This window comes from Solanum tuberosum, unplaced genomic scaffold (assembly GCF_000226075.1).
Source record: "Solanum tuberosum cultivar DM 1-3 516 R44 unplaced genomic scaffold, SolTub_3.0 scf00119, whole genome shotgun sequence".
NCBI classification, from domain to species: Eukaryota; Viridiplantae; Streptophyta; class Magnoliopsida; order Solanales; family Solanaceae; genus Solanum; species Solanum tuberosum.
Window position 1 is genome coordinate 1,153,344 of NW_006239045.1, and position 14,106 is coordinate 1,167,449.

The following is a 14,106-nucleotide window of genomic DNA, read 5'->3' on the forward strand; positions in this document are numbered from 1 at the left end:
GGGGGTATGTAGGTCGGGTGGGTTCATGAAAGAGTAAGAAGAGTGTCTATGTATACCTGAGTTAGAGATGTTGAGGCGGATTCGGAATTTGAAGCTTGATTATGACTAGGTTCAGAATACGGGTCAATTTTTTACGTTGTTCGATTTTAATTTAATAATTATTACAAATTTAAATAAATTTCTTAAGATAAATAAAAAATTTAGACTAATATTACTGAACATGTAATGTTTGAATTATGTGAAAATTATGGCTGACAAACTTCTGGGAGTTTGATAATTTTTATCGTTAAACAATTAAAAATTGTTGATTTTTATTTAACAATAAACTAGTGATGAATTATTAAAGAATTTTTGTTAATTAAGAATATTGTAGAGACAAATTAACGATGAATTTCATAGTTAATTCTTGTTTTTGGTGTACCTATTTACTTTTTACTCTATTTTCATGAATTGTGAGAACATGAATATACTTATTTATGCCTACTTTAAAAGTAAATAATTGTAAATATTTAATTTTTTTTTAAGGATATGTTGGTTATTTATTTTAATTCATAGAAATAAATGGTCAAAATTTATGAAATAGACTAAGTTTAAATAAGTCTTAACAATTTGATATTTGTAATTCGTGCATTCTATTGAAGTAATCAAGATAAGTAATGAATTTTTTTAAATATGTACATGCATCTGAATCGTGTGAAAAAAATCTAAACAAACGCATGAAATTCAATTTTTGTAATTCGTGTATTCAGTTCAAACTAATCAAGTGAAGTAGTGAAAGAGATTAAGTATGCATATGTAACTCGATTGACTATTGAAAGAAATTGACTATGCATGTGTAAAGTAGTGAAAGAAATCGACTATACACGTGCAAATCATGTGAAAGAGCTGAAACAAGCGCATGAGATTTAATTTTTGTAATATGTGTTTTAAGTTCAAACAAATCTGGTGAAATAGTGAAAGCGATTAAATATACACATGCAACTCAATTGACTATGCACGTGTAAAAGAGATTAACTATGCACGGATGAAGTAGTGAAGAAAATTGACTATGCACATGAGGATGTTGAGGCGGATTCAAATTTTTTGAAGCGTAAGTATGACCAGGTTCATAATTCGGGTCAATCTATTACGATATTGCTCGATTCTAAATTATTATTTTTTATATTTAATCTTAAGAAATAAAAATTTAGACTAAAATTACTAGATTCGGTCAAACACGTAATGTTTGAATAAATTATGTGAAATTATGGCTAACAAACTCCTCGGAATTTGAAGGTTTTTAATTGGAGTACAAAAATTAGTGTCAAATACTTTTGTCGTTTAAACAATTAGGACTGTTTTTTATTTTGATAATAAATTATCAATGAGCCCCCAAGGCCTAGCTCAAGTGGCAAAAGGGGGAGGATTTGTGGCTTAGGTCACAGGTTCAAGTCCCACACCATGCAAAGCGAAGCCTGGTATTTAAGTGGAGAAGGGTAGAGGGGCGGGCCCATTATCCACCGAGTTTAGAAGGCTGTGATTGGTCCAAAGGGCGGGTCACAGACGAATTTCTCGGTTATCAAAAAAAAATAAAAAATTTATCAATGAATTGTTAAAGAATTTTTATTAATTACAAATATTTTAGTGACAGATTAATATTAGTGACGCATTTCATAGTTAACTCTCATTTATAGTGTACCTATTTGTTTTTTACTCTATTTTCATGAATTGTGAAAATATGAATATATTTATGCCTACTGAAAAATTAAATAATTACAAATATTTAGTTATTTTAAGGACGTAGGTTATTTATATATATTAATCAAGGTAATTGGTCAAAATTTATAATGTGAAAGAGTCTGAACATGTATGTGAAGCTCAAATTTTATAATTTGTGCATTTTGTTGAAATAACCAGGTGAAGTATTGAAAGAGTTTAACTATGCACGTGCATCTGAATTGTGTGAAAGAGCCTAAACATGCTTGTTCAATTTAATTTTTGTAATTCTGCATTCAATTTACTAATTCAGTAAAATAGTGAAAGAGATTAAATATGCACATATGACTGAATTGATTGTGCATGTGTAAAAGAGATTTGACTATTCACGAATGAAGTAGTGAAATAAATTGACTATGCACGGATGTCGTAGTGAAATAAATTGAGTATGCACATATGAATCGTGTAAAAAAAGCTAAAACAAGTGCATAGAATTTAATATTTGTGATCCGTGTATTCAGTTCAAACTAATCTAGTGAAGTAATGAAAAAAATTAAGTATGCACGTGTAACTCAATTGACTGTGCACGTGTAAAAGAGATTGACTATGCACAAGTGAAGTAATGAAAGAAATTTATTATACACATGTAAAAGAACCTAAACAATCCTTGAGGAGTGGTGTTGGTGGGGAGATGGGTGGGTGGGGGTGGGGTGGGTTCAAGAAAGCGTAAGACGAGTGTGTATGTATATGTGAGTTAGAGGTATGAGGCAGATTTAGAATTTGAAGCTTGATTATGACTAGGTTCAGAATTCCGATCAACCTTTAACGTTGCTCGATTTTAATTTAATAATTATTACATATTTAAATAAATTCATCAAGACAAATAAAAAATTTAGATTAAAATTAATAAATTCGATTAAACATATAATGTTTTAATTATGTGAAAATTATGGCTAACAAACTTCTGGAGTTTGAATTGGAGTATACACAATTTAGTGTCAAATATTTTTTGTCGTTGAACTATTGATGGTGGGTTGGGTTCAAGAAGCAGTACGAAGTGTGTGTATGTATGTGAGTTAGAGATATTGAGGCGAATTCAGAATTTGAATCTTAAGTTGATAGCTGTTATTTATGAAGATTTAAACATGCAAATATTTTTTTAATGCTTTTGTAATGAGTTGAGTTGAGGTGAGTACTTTTCCAGTCTTGTCAGTTCAGTTCTCATTGCATACTCATACATTCAATGTATTGATGTCATTCGACCTACATTTTTTTATGATGCAAATACATGTGCACATGGTCATCAACATGCGCTTTGTTGATACCACTTGCATCTCAACTAGCTTTGGTGAGCCCCATTGCTTTCTGGAGGGCTTCACACTTATTTTCTTGTTTTGTTAAGTTATCACGGGTTCTGTTCCGACACCTATCTTAGTATTAGAGGCTTCATAGATATATAAAGTTGATGAATCTTTTAGTATTTACTTTTCCTTGAGTTATTTTACAAACTATAAATATTATTATTGAGTATTTTCCAGACTTTATGAGTTGAATATTTGAGTTTAATGGATTTAATTCAGTTTTAAGCTTATTATTGCTTGAATTAGTTTTTCGCTTGTAGTCAAGATGAGGGTCCCTTGGGGGGCAATGATTCTTGAGTGCCGGCCACTTTCAGGGTGTAGGTCTGTGTCATGACAAACTTGATATCATAACACAGAGTTCAAATGTCTTAGGGTGTCGATGAAGTCGTGTCAGTAGTGTTGACACCAAATTTTGATCCGATATTTTTAAAGTTAATACTTTTTAGCATTTCATTCATTAAATAGTTCAAAGTACATATTTTACGATTTTAATGCAATTTGTTGATAATTATCCTTAGTTCTCAAAATATTAGGATTTTTATCAGTTAATTTTGATTATATTATTTTTGTAACAACTAGTTGAATATGTTGTAAATATTTGTTCGATTTGATTAAGTCATTATTTTTGTTAAATTACATTTTTTACACCTCATTCACTTTATTCGTTGTATTTGTTAATACTCATTTTATTTGTTACTTTTATTAATATTCATTTTTGTATTTTTAGTGTAGTATAGAAATACAGTTAAATATGAATAAAATTCCATACATAAATATTTTATTAACCGGTAATTTTGGGTCACAATTTTAAGATAATGACTAAGACGATTTTCAATTTTCTATTTAAAAGCAATAGCTTGATCATTAAGTTAAAATGGTGAATTTTTTTTAGATTAGGGTTAAATTTTTTTAGATTTTTATTCCCAAAAGGGTTTTACTATTCATTAGTTTTCCAGTTGCCACTACCCGGAATCCGCAAAGTTCTGGCAACCCAAATCCCTTTCTCCCTCGCGCTCACTGCTCCATCTTCTCCAACCACCGTCCCTTACCAGACCTCAACAGTCACCATCGCTCCTACCAGACCAACCACCTAAAACCGACGCCAATAGCAGCAAAACAACCACACAACCAACCAGGGACCACCGGAGAAATCACCTAAAACCCTACCTCCATTCTCCTCACTGCCACCGGAAAACACCATAGCAGCCACCAGACCTCCCTCGAACTAGTGGCTCCGGCGAACATCGATTTTGAGTTCTAAACCAGAAACAGCTCTAGCAAACCGCTCGCGAACCAACTCCGACCAGCGGCAAATAGCAACCAAGCGACCCCCAAACCCCAGCGAGCAACAACAGCACCTTCCCCTTTCCCTTTGTTTTTCGATCTTTTGTTTGCTTTTACAGGTACTTCAGCCAAACTAACGACAATAGCTCCATCTCCGGTGAAACCCCGAGCTTCCAGATCACCAACAGACCAGTGAATAACACAAACCAAGTTGTTGTTGCCTCTGTCTTCCTCCGGCGGAATCGATGTGGCTAACAGAGGTATGAACTCCGAGCTCACAAACAATCAGCGAAGCAACAGGCCCACCGCCGAGCAGCAACCAGGCGAAAAAAATACCCAACTAATCTTCTACCCATTTCAAACTCCGGGGGAGCTCAGAGACGAAACAACCAGTGACCCATGCTTCAATTCCAGCGTAGCTGAAAACCCCAATCACTAATCAACTTCAGATCTGGCCGGTTTTAAGATTTTCCGGTAAACTTTATTCACTATTTTGTTTAGGTCGTATTTGTTCATTTTAGTTAATATCAGTATTTGTTATGTTGTGCTGTATAGTCTTTTCGAATGACTTTTTTATGTATATATTTGTTTACTTCATTTTTTGGACTGTTTAAGATCTCCTTGAATCTCATATTTTTGCTTTATTCAATGACTTTTTGTTTGGTTTGTTCATTAAATAATTTGGGTTCACATTTTTATGTATAGTTTCTTTGTGAAAATTACAAAAGTATACATTTCAAGATTTTAATTAACCTAAAATCAATATATTCATATATAATTACACAAATAGTTTTAAAATTACATAGATAACAAAATAATTATTTTTTTTATTTAAATAAATTGTTTTTTTTTTCTCTCTCCTTTTCAGTTTACTCTCTCATGCTTTTTGATTACGTGTCTTTTTATGTGGAGCATAATTAGGTTATTAAATATTGTCTCTCCTAATACATACCCATATATACACGTTTACTCATTTTTGTTATTTAATTTATATGTGGTTAATGACTTTTTTATAGGGATCATAATTATTTGCTTCTTTTTTTATAAAACTTTTCATCTTACCAATAAAAATAGTGTAGGTTTCTAGGTGATTCATAGTTCCAAGTAAAAACATTATTTCTAACGCCTTAACCATCCATATTCTTCTCATTAGATTTTTAACCCTCTATCTTCCTCTGTTCATATCGTTTGAAGAACAAAATTCACCAAATCAGTTATTCTCTTTACCACTGAATTCACCATAGTTCACCATGTTAACCAATTAATCAGTTTGATGGATAAGACTCCCCGTAAGAGCCCTAGGCTTAATAAACATGCAATGGGTGTTGATAGTCCGTCGATCATATGCTCAAGACCATCGTATGAGTTGAATGCGTTCACACAATCGCCTGTCGACACAATTTCTAATAAAATCAATGAGTGTATTGTTATTGATTAATCCTACTCATCCTTTAAAGTTCAACAAAAAACTAAACTTGTTGGTGACAATAAGTCGAAGGGTAAAGAAAAAGTGTCTGAGGGAAATTTTCCTCATGAGAGTGACTTTGAAGATGAAATCTCTCTTATTAGGGGTAAAGAGAAAGTGTTTGAGGGAAATTTTGCTTATGATAGTGACTTTGAAGATGAAATTTCTCTTGCTAAAAGATTGAGAGTAAACAACAATGCGTGCTTAAAACTAATGTTTTTACATATGATTTATGATTGTGTTTATCTTTGTGACATGCAAGTTTAGATTTTTTTTCTTTTTGGAAATATAATTGTGACATGCTGGTATTTGTTTTATGCCATAGAATGCTACTGGTGGATCAGGGAGCATTGTTTCAAAGCCTTTAAATTCTAAAGGGTCAAGTTCGACTATAAAGAAAAGGTAAAAGTCGATTCAATCGTTATTTTTTTTAATTTTGTTTGCTGCAAATCATTCATTATTTGTTTTATTATACTTAACATCTTCTGGATATTTTTTTTAAAATATTTTTTTTAGATAAAGAAGAAACAATCTAGGTGGTGTTCATATGTCAATATGAATGTTTTTGTTGATATAATAGATCTGCTTGCTAAAATTAATTGTTTTTATTTATTTAAATAGTCACCGTTTGATTTTCTGTTAGACTTACCCATTCTGAAAGTTCAACCTCAGATCATTAGAAGTTTGGTACATCATTTGTCTAACAACCGGGATAACATGTTTGTTTTTAATATAAATGGAAAAGAACTTCATTTTGGTCTTAGAAAATTTACAACAGTTACTGGTTTTGAGTGTGGTGGGCTTATGGGTTTGGATCATGATTCGAACACTACATCAAAGCTCCTTTCTCGTTATTTTTCGAATGCTAGCGATAAGGTGCTGAAATCTGAGTTTATAAGGGTTTTCAAAGAAGATGGGTTGATTGTGGAAGATGACCTTTTTAATATGTCGATGATTTATTTCATCAGTACATTCATATTGTCATCTCCACCAAAATATTCACATATTTCAAAAGATCATTTTTTATGTGTTGAGTCTAGACAGTACCTTTCGTATTATTGGGGCAATCTGTCCTTTTTTCAATTTACGGCATTTTATTTCGAGTCAAATGACAACATATCTAGATTATGTGAAGTTTGAAGGATTCTCACTCACGTTGCAAATTTGGTTCTATGAGTGTTGCAACAAAGTTTACGTGTCAATTGCAATTCGTTCATCCAATCGAACTCCTCGCATATTCAATTGACCAAATCGTGTTGAGGATTTGAAATTATTTCAGTTCCTTCATATTCTTCAATATAACCATCCAAAACTGGATCAATGCCAGTCAAACATAGTGTGTTGGATATCAAAATTTCCTGCCATGTTGTTTGGACATTAGTTTGGTACTCAATGGATTCCATAGCTCTATCCACACATGTTACACATAAATGATATTTTGAAAAGAAATTAGAATTGCATCTCTTTTGATCTAAATAAACTTGGACACTCATATCGTTATGAATCTTCATTGGTGGAGATTGATTACTCACGAAATACTTGAGTTTCAAATGATAAATGGTCGTGTCCACACCCAATTGTGAAGATATAGTAGTAATCAAGGCTTCGTATTTGGTGTTTGCATCATACGTCACTCAAATATCGTAATTCACGTAATTACCTGTATAAAATTACAAATTCATAATAAATTTTAAAAAAATTCAGAATGAATCTACTACATTCATCAATTTAAACAAATTGGTAGTTACATTGGTATTCGATGGTATATAAGACAGTTATTGATATACTTTAGTAATTGACCAACATTTTCATTACTAAAGTATATTAATAACTGTCTTATATATAATCGAATACCAATGTAACTATCAAACTATTTAAATGGATGAATGTAGTGAATTCATTCTGCTAATTTTTTAAATTTATTAAGAATTTGTAATTTTATACAGGTAATTACGTGGATTACGATATTGAAGGAGTGATGTATGATACAAACACCAAATACGAAGGCTTCATTACTACTATATCTTCACAATTGGGTGTGGACACGACCATTTGGAACTCAAGTATTTCGTGAGTAGTCCTTCTCCACCAATGAAGATTCATAACGATGTGGGTGTCCAAATTTATTTAGATCAAAAGAGATGCAATTCTGATTTCTTTTCAAAATATCATTTAGGTGTAACATGTGTGGATAAAGTTATGGAATCCATTGAGTACAAACTAATGTCTAAACAACAAGGCAATAAATTTTGAGATCCAACACACTATGTTTGACTGACATGGATCCAGTTTTGGATGGTTATATTGAAGAATATGAAGGAACTGAAATAATTTCAAATCCTCAACACGATTTGGTCAATTGTATATGTGAGGAGTTCGTTTGGATGAACGAATTGCAATTGACGCGTCAACTTTGTTGCAACATTCATAGAACCAAATTTGCAATGCAAGTGAGAATCCTTCAAACTTCACATAATTTGGATCTGTTGCCATTTGACTCGAGATGAAATGTTGTAAATTGAAAAATGACTGATTGCCCCAAGGGTACGAAAGGTATTGTCCGGACTCTACACATAAAAAATGATCTTTTGGGATATGTGAATATTTTGATGGAGATGACAATATGTATGTACTGATGAAATAAATCATCGACATATTAAAAAAGTCCTCTTCTACAATCAATCCATCTTCTTTGAAAACCCTTATAAACTCAGCTTTCAGCACCTTATCGCTAGCAGTTGGAAAATAACGAGAAAAGAGCTTTGATGTAGTGTTCGGATCATGGTCAAAACCCATTAGCCCACCACACTTAAAACTAGTAACTGTTCTAAATTTTCTAAGACCAAAATGAAGTTGTTTTCCATTTTTATTAAAAACAAACATGTCATCTCGATTGTTAGACAAATAATGTACCAAACTTCTAATGATCTGAGGTTGAACTTTCAGAATTGGTAAGTCTAACATAAAACCAAACAGTGACTCTTTAAATAAATGAACACAATTAATTTTAGCAAGCCGATCTATTATATCAACTAAAACATTCATATTGACATACGAACACCACCTAGATTGTTTCTTCTTTATCTAAAAAATATAAATAATATTCAGAAGATGTTAAGTATAATAAAAAATAATTAATGATTTTCATCAAACAAAATTAAAAAAATATCTTTAACGGTTGAATCGACTTTTTCCTTCTTTATAGACGAACTTGACCCTTTAGAATATAAAGGCTTTGAAACAATGCTCCCTGATCCACCAGCAGCATTTTACGGCATAAAAAAAAATACTAGCATGTCACAATTATATTTCCAAAAAGAAAAAAAAATTTAAACTTGCATGTCAAAGATAAACATAATCATAAATCAGATGTAAAAACATTACCTTTAAACACACATCGTTGTTTACTCTCAATCTTTTAACAAGAGAAATTTCATTTTCAAAGTCACTATCATAAGCAAAATTTCCCTCAAACACTTTCTCTTTACCCCTAACAAGAGGGATTTCATCTTCAAAATCACTATCATGAGAAAAAAATTCCCTCAGACACTTTTTCTTTACCCTTCGACTTACTATCACCAACAAGTTTAGTTTTTTTGTTGAACTTTAAAGGATGAATCAATAACAGTACACACATTGATTTTGTTAGAGATTGTGTTGACAGACGATTGTGTGAACGCATTCAACTCATACGATGGTCTTGAGCATATGATCGACAGACTATCAACACCCATTCCATGTTTATTAAGAATTTTGAGATTTAAATTTTTAAATTTTGATCGTGATTTTGAACATAAAAACTTGAAAATGTTAATATAATTTTTTACATTACTTGATCGTGATTAGCTTTAATATGTTTGGTAGAAGGTTTGTATTAGCTATAAAAGTCAACGTAAGTTATACCATGGTTGGTTGGTACGATTTTAAATGTTGTATAAAAGTTATTTATGTATTTATTTATACAGTGTTTGGTTGCATTTTTTGTAATCTTACATAATTAATACCAACATAACTTATGAGGGAATCTATGTATAAGTTATGCACGTAATAGGTGGAATAAGTTATGTGGGTATTAATTATACATGTATTAAAATGATAAATTACATATTTACCCTATTAATTTTTTTAATTGAGAATTTTACAGTTTTCCTTACTACGTTTGTTTTTCTATTTGTTTTTATATACAAACAATTTTTATTTCTTTCTATATATGTACGTACAGTTTGTATTTATTTATGTAAATGTGAATATTTTATTAATATTAGAAATTGGTTGTATGAATTTTGATGGCACATAGCTAATCGAATATTAGCAATATATATTATTAAATATATTCCACATATTTAATTAACATGTATTATTATTTTGTTAATAATATATGTTACTAATTTACAACAAATTCAATATTCAACTAATAATTCATATTGTAATAGTTAATACCCGCATAACTAAACCATGCATAACTCTAATCAGTAACCAAACGACCCCTTAATTCATACAGATTTTTGTTTCCAAGAAAAGTCATCCTTCTGTAAAAATGGTGAATATCTCAGCTGCTCTGTGCCCAACAGCCATGGAAAGCAAACAAAAGTTTTGAAGTCTGACATTAGACCATCCCAAGTCCTATGATCGGAGCTGAGAACGATCATCTATGATGCCATGACCTAAGAGGCCATGAGTACTATGAATCACGCTCTGGTCTAATGGGTCATTGATTCATCCAACAGACTTGGTTTTCTGTCTCCTTAGAAAGGAATGATACAGTGGTATGAGCCTATAGAACAGATCCTTTTCAAGTAAGATCATCCCCATTATACTCAGTGTCTTCACTTAAAAAGCATTCTCCATCTCAATGTTTTGTCGATGTGGGACAAAGAGAAATTTTTGAGCTAAGGCATACGGATAAATTTATTTCAATTGTTCTCCAGATAGTTGTTGTTTCTGAACTTGATTTTGATGCTTCTTGAATGTTTTTAATTCTTTGCTTGGATTCTGAATATGAGCATGTGTATTACATTACAGTGTTTGAATATAGGCTACCTTAATTTTTCTTTTCCTATTTCCAAAATGAAAGTTAAAGAAAGTAATCCCATTTTGAGTAATTCTCCCACATTGGCACCTAAGAGAAAAAAAGGAGCAAAAGCAGTATTATTAATAATGGGCTGAGCTTACTTGATAACATACTTACCTGTACAGGGTCAATGGGTGATCAATAAGACCAATGGCCTAGGCTTGTGACCTCTATTGCACTTTGGAGGGGTGCCTGCCTAAGGTCTGCGTTCGCAGCTTTTCCTTATTTGCTTGTAACTCAAGTCTGATTAATAAATTTTTTCCTCTATTTCTCTTGATGATTTCCATGTCACTGGGATGAGAGGCAAAACATCAATGTAAGTCTAAAATTGAGGTTGGAATTCTGGTCTTTGTCTAACTTGTACACAAGACAACAAACTTATATATAGATGAAGTTGGGGATATACCATGCTTCTGGTCTTATTGCCTACACGAGTTTCTGTTGTTTCGAAGAAACTCATAGAAAATAAAATTTATTTCTAAAAATATATTATTATCATACTATACAATTTACCCTCCTAAAAGAAAATAATCAATAAAACTTACTAGTATTATAGTAAAAACATCACTCCATCATGAATAAAAATAGAAGTGAAAATTTCATATATGACATATATTATATTAATATTTTCAAGTTATAGCAGTAGATTTAAACTTTCAAGTTGTAACATTAAAAATTTCAGGTTCTACAATTTATTAAAAATAATAATTTATTTTTAATAATTGAAAACATTTGTTTAAAAAAAAAGATAAAAAAACAAAAAAAAAAAACATTTTTGAAGGCAAAAAGGTAAAAAACAGAAATAGGGGTGTTAATTTAATTTGAATTGAGTGTAGATAGTTACTAATTAGCACGAATTAAGGAATTCAAACTTATTAAGAATATTTAGTTTCCTTAATTCACTCAAATTAGTTAAACTTCATTAAAAATTCTGGTTTTATCCTTTTTTTTTTGTTCAACGTTTCTCTCTCTTCAATTTTTTGCCAAAAATCTTCTCACTGTCGAGTAATTGAAGTTTTTTTTTCTTTGAAAAATCTTGATTTTGTTGTGATGGACAACTACGTATCAATATTAATTAAACATGGTGGAATATGGGATCCTTCAGGTTAGTATTTATTATTGTTCAGTGATTGGTCAAAATTCGTTTTTGTTAATTTTTGTTCATAATAAGTTTTTGTTAATTTTGTTCATAATACGTTTTGGTAAGTTTTTTTTTTTTGTTATTTGATTAATCTGTATACTGTCAAAACCATGATTTCGTTAGAAATAGGCGCAATATATGAAAGATTTGAGTATAAATGTATAAAATATAAATAGTTTTATCGTTGTAGATTAAGTAGGTATAGTAAAATTGTAATATTGATTACTGTTTCCTTTTTTCGAAAATATAAATTAAATGTAAAATGTTGAATGAATTTGGTAGTATAAATGTAATGAAATTGGTATGAAAGTGTGTTCACTATTGTGTAAAAAAAGTTATTTAGATTTTTGAAGAAATGTATGAAAAGTGTTTTAATTTGGTATGAAATTTGTAAATTTTATTGATTATATATGTTTTGTCATTTGTGTATAAATTTGTGTGAGAGTAATGGATTATTTGGTAAGAGAAATGTATAAAATTGGTATGAATGATGATTGTTGTATGAAATGTGTATTAAGTGAGTATGAAATGTGAAATATTATTTTTTGTATGAAATTTATTTTGTAGTGTACTATCTGAATGATATTTGTATGAAAACATAATGACGAGTGTGTATAATTTTGTTGTTATTATAATCAATTTATGATGGAACATGAAATTATGCAATTCAAAAAGTGTCGGAGCATAAATTGATACAAAAAAATATTGTTTCAGTGCGTATTATCATATTATATATAGTTTTGTAAAGTTTTTTGTACTTTTGTATCCTGTAATACTAACAGAATAATTTATGATGGAACAGGAAAATATGCAATTCAAAAAGTGTCGGAGCATAAATTATTGTCATCTGGTTGAAAAAGAATTGTAGGGAGACCACAACATGAACGTTGGAAAGGATTTGCTGATGTGAAATGCAAGAGGTCTAAGGTTACGTGCAATACATGTCGTCGGGAGCGACACAACAAGAAGACATGTTCAAATTACCTTGCTGAAAAAAAAGACCCATTTATTTTATTTTGTTTTGGTTGTTTTAATGTGACAAACTCATGTTTTGATTTATTTTGTCTTTTAAGTTAATGAATTATAATTTCAGAACATTTATTATGTGTACTAGTTAATCATTTGTGTATTAAGTGTTTTTCAAATGTATAGTAAAAAACTAGATAATGATGGTATGCAATTGATATCAACTGAAAATTCAAATCTTAGTATGAAATTGGTATACATTTGGTATCCAACTGATGTCCCAGCGATAAAATTGAAAAAAAAAACTTGTAATTAAGATTTCAACTGAAATAGCCAACCTAAAACTAGTTAATGTGGCATCTAATTTGTATACATTTGGTATCAAATTAATATCCCATTGGAAAAATTGAAAAAAGGGCATGTAATTGAGATTTCAACCGAATTAGACATCCATGGGGCACAATCGTGAGTTCTGCTGATTTTCTTTTTTAATGAAGAAGACGAACGTTGAAGATGGTGAGAGAGAAAAAATTAGTTCTATGTAAAAGAGGAACGTGGGGGTGGGGGTGTGAAAATGTCACGACCCACAAATAGATGTGATGGCACTCGTCGTATCCCACCAAGACAAGTCAGCCTAAAACCCAATCATTTCGATAAAGTGCGGAAATAAACAAAATTCAATAACAATTACTATTACGAAAACAAGTCAACTTAATTAAATCCCCAAAACCCGGTTGTCACGTGCACAAACCTCTAATGTAAATACTAGAATTGAAATAAAATACGTAAGTCTCAAATGACGTTGTCTTTCAAGTAAAAACAAAATCATAAACAAGAGTACGAAGGTTCACTGAGATGACAAACAACTACCAATCAAATCTCCACAGGAAGCCTCGAAAACGAAGAGAATGGAAGGTATCACGAAAATCCGGGCTAGTAACCTACAAAATATTGTAGAAGCAAGGGGTGAGTACCAAACCACACGGTACTCAACACGTAAACCTCTAAACACAAGCTAAGGGAACAGAATACAGGTACTCCTTACACCTCCAGTTTACAAAGCATACAACTCAACAACAACACTCTAACAAATTATATATTCTCAATAATAACTCAATATTCA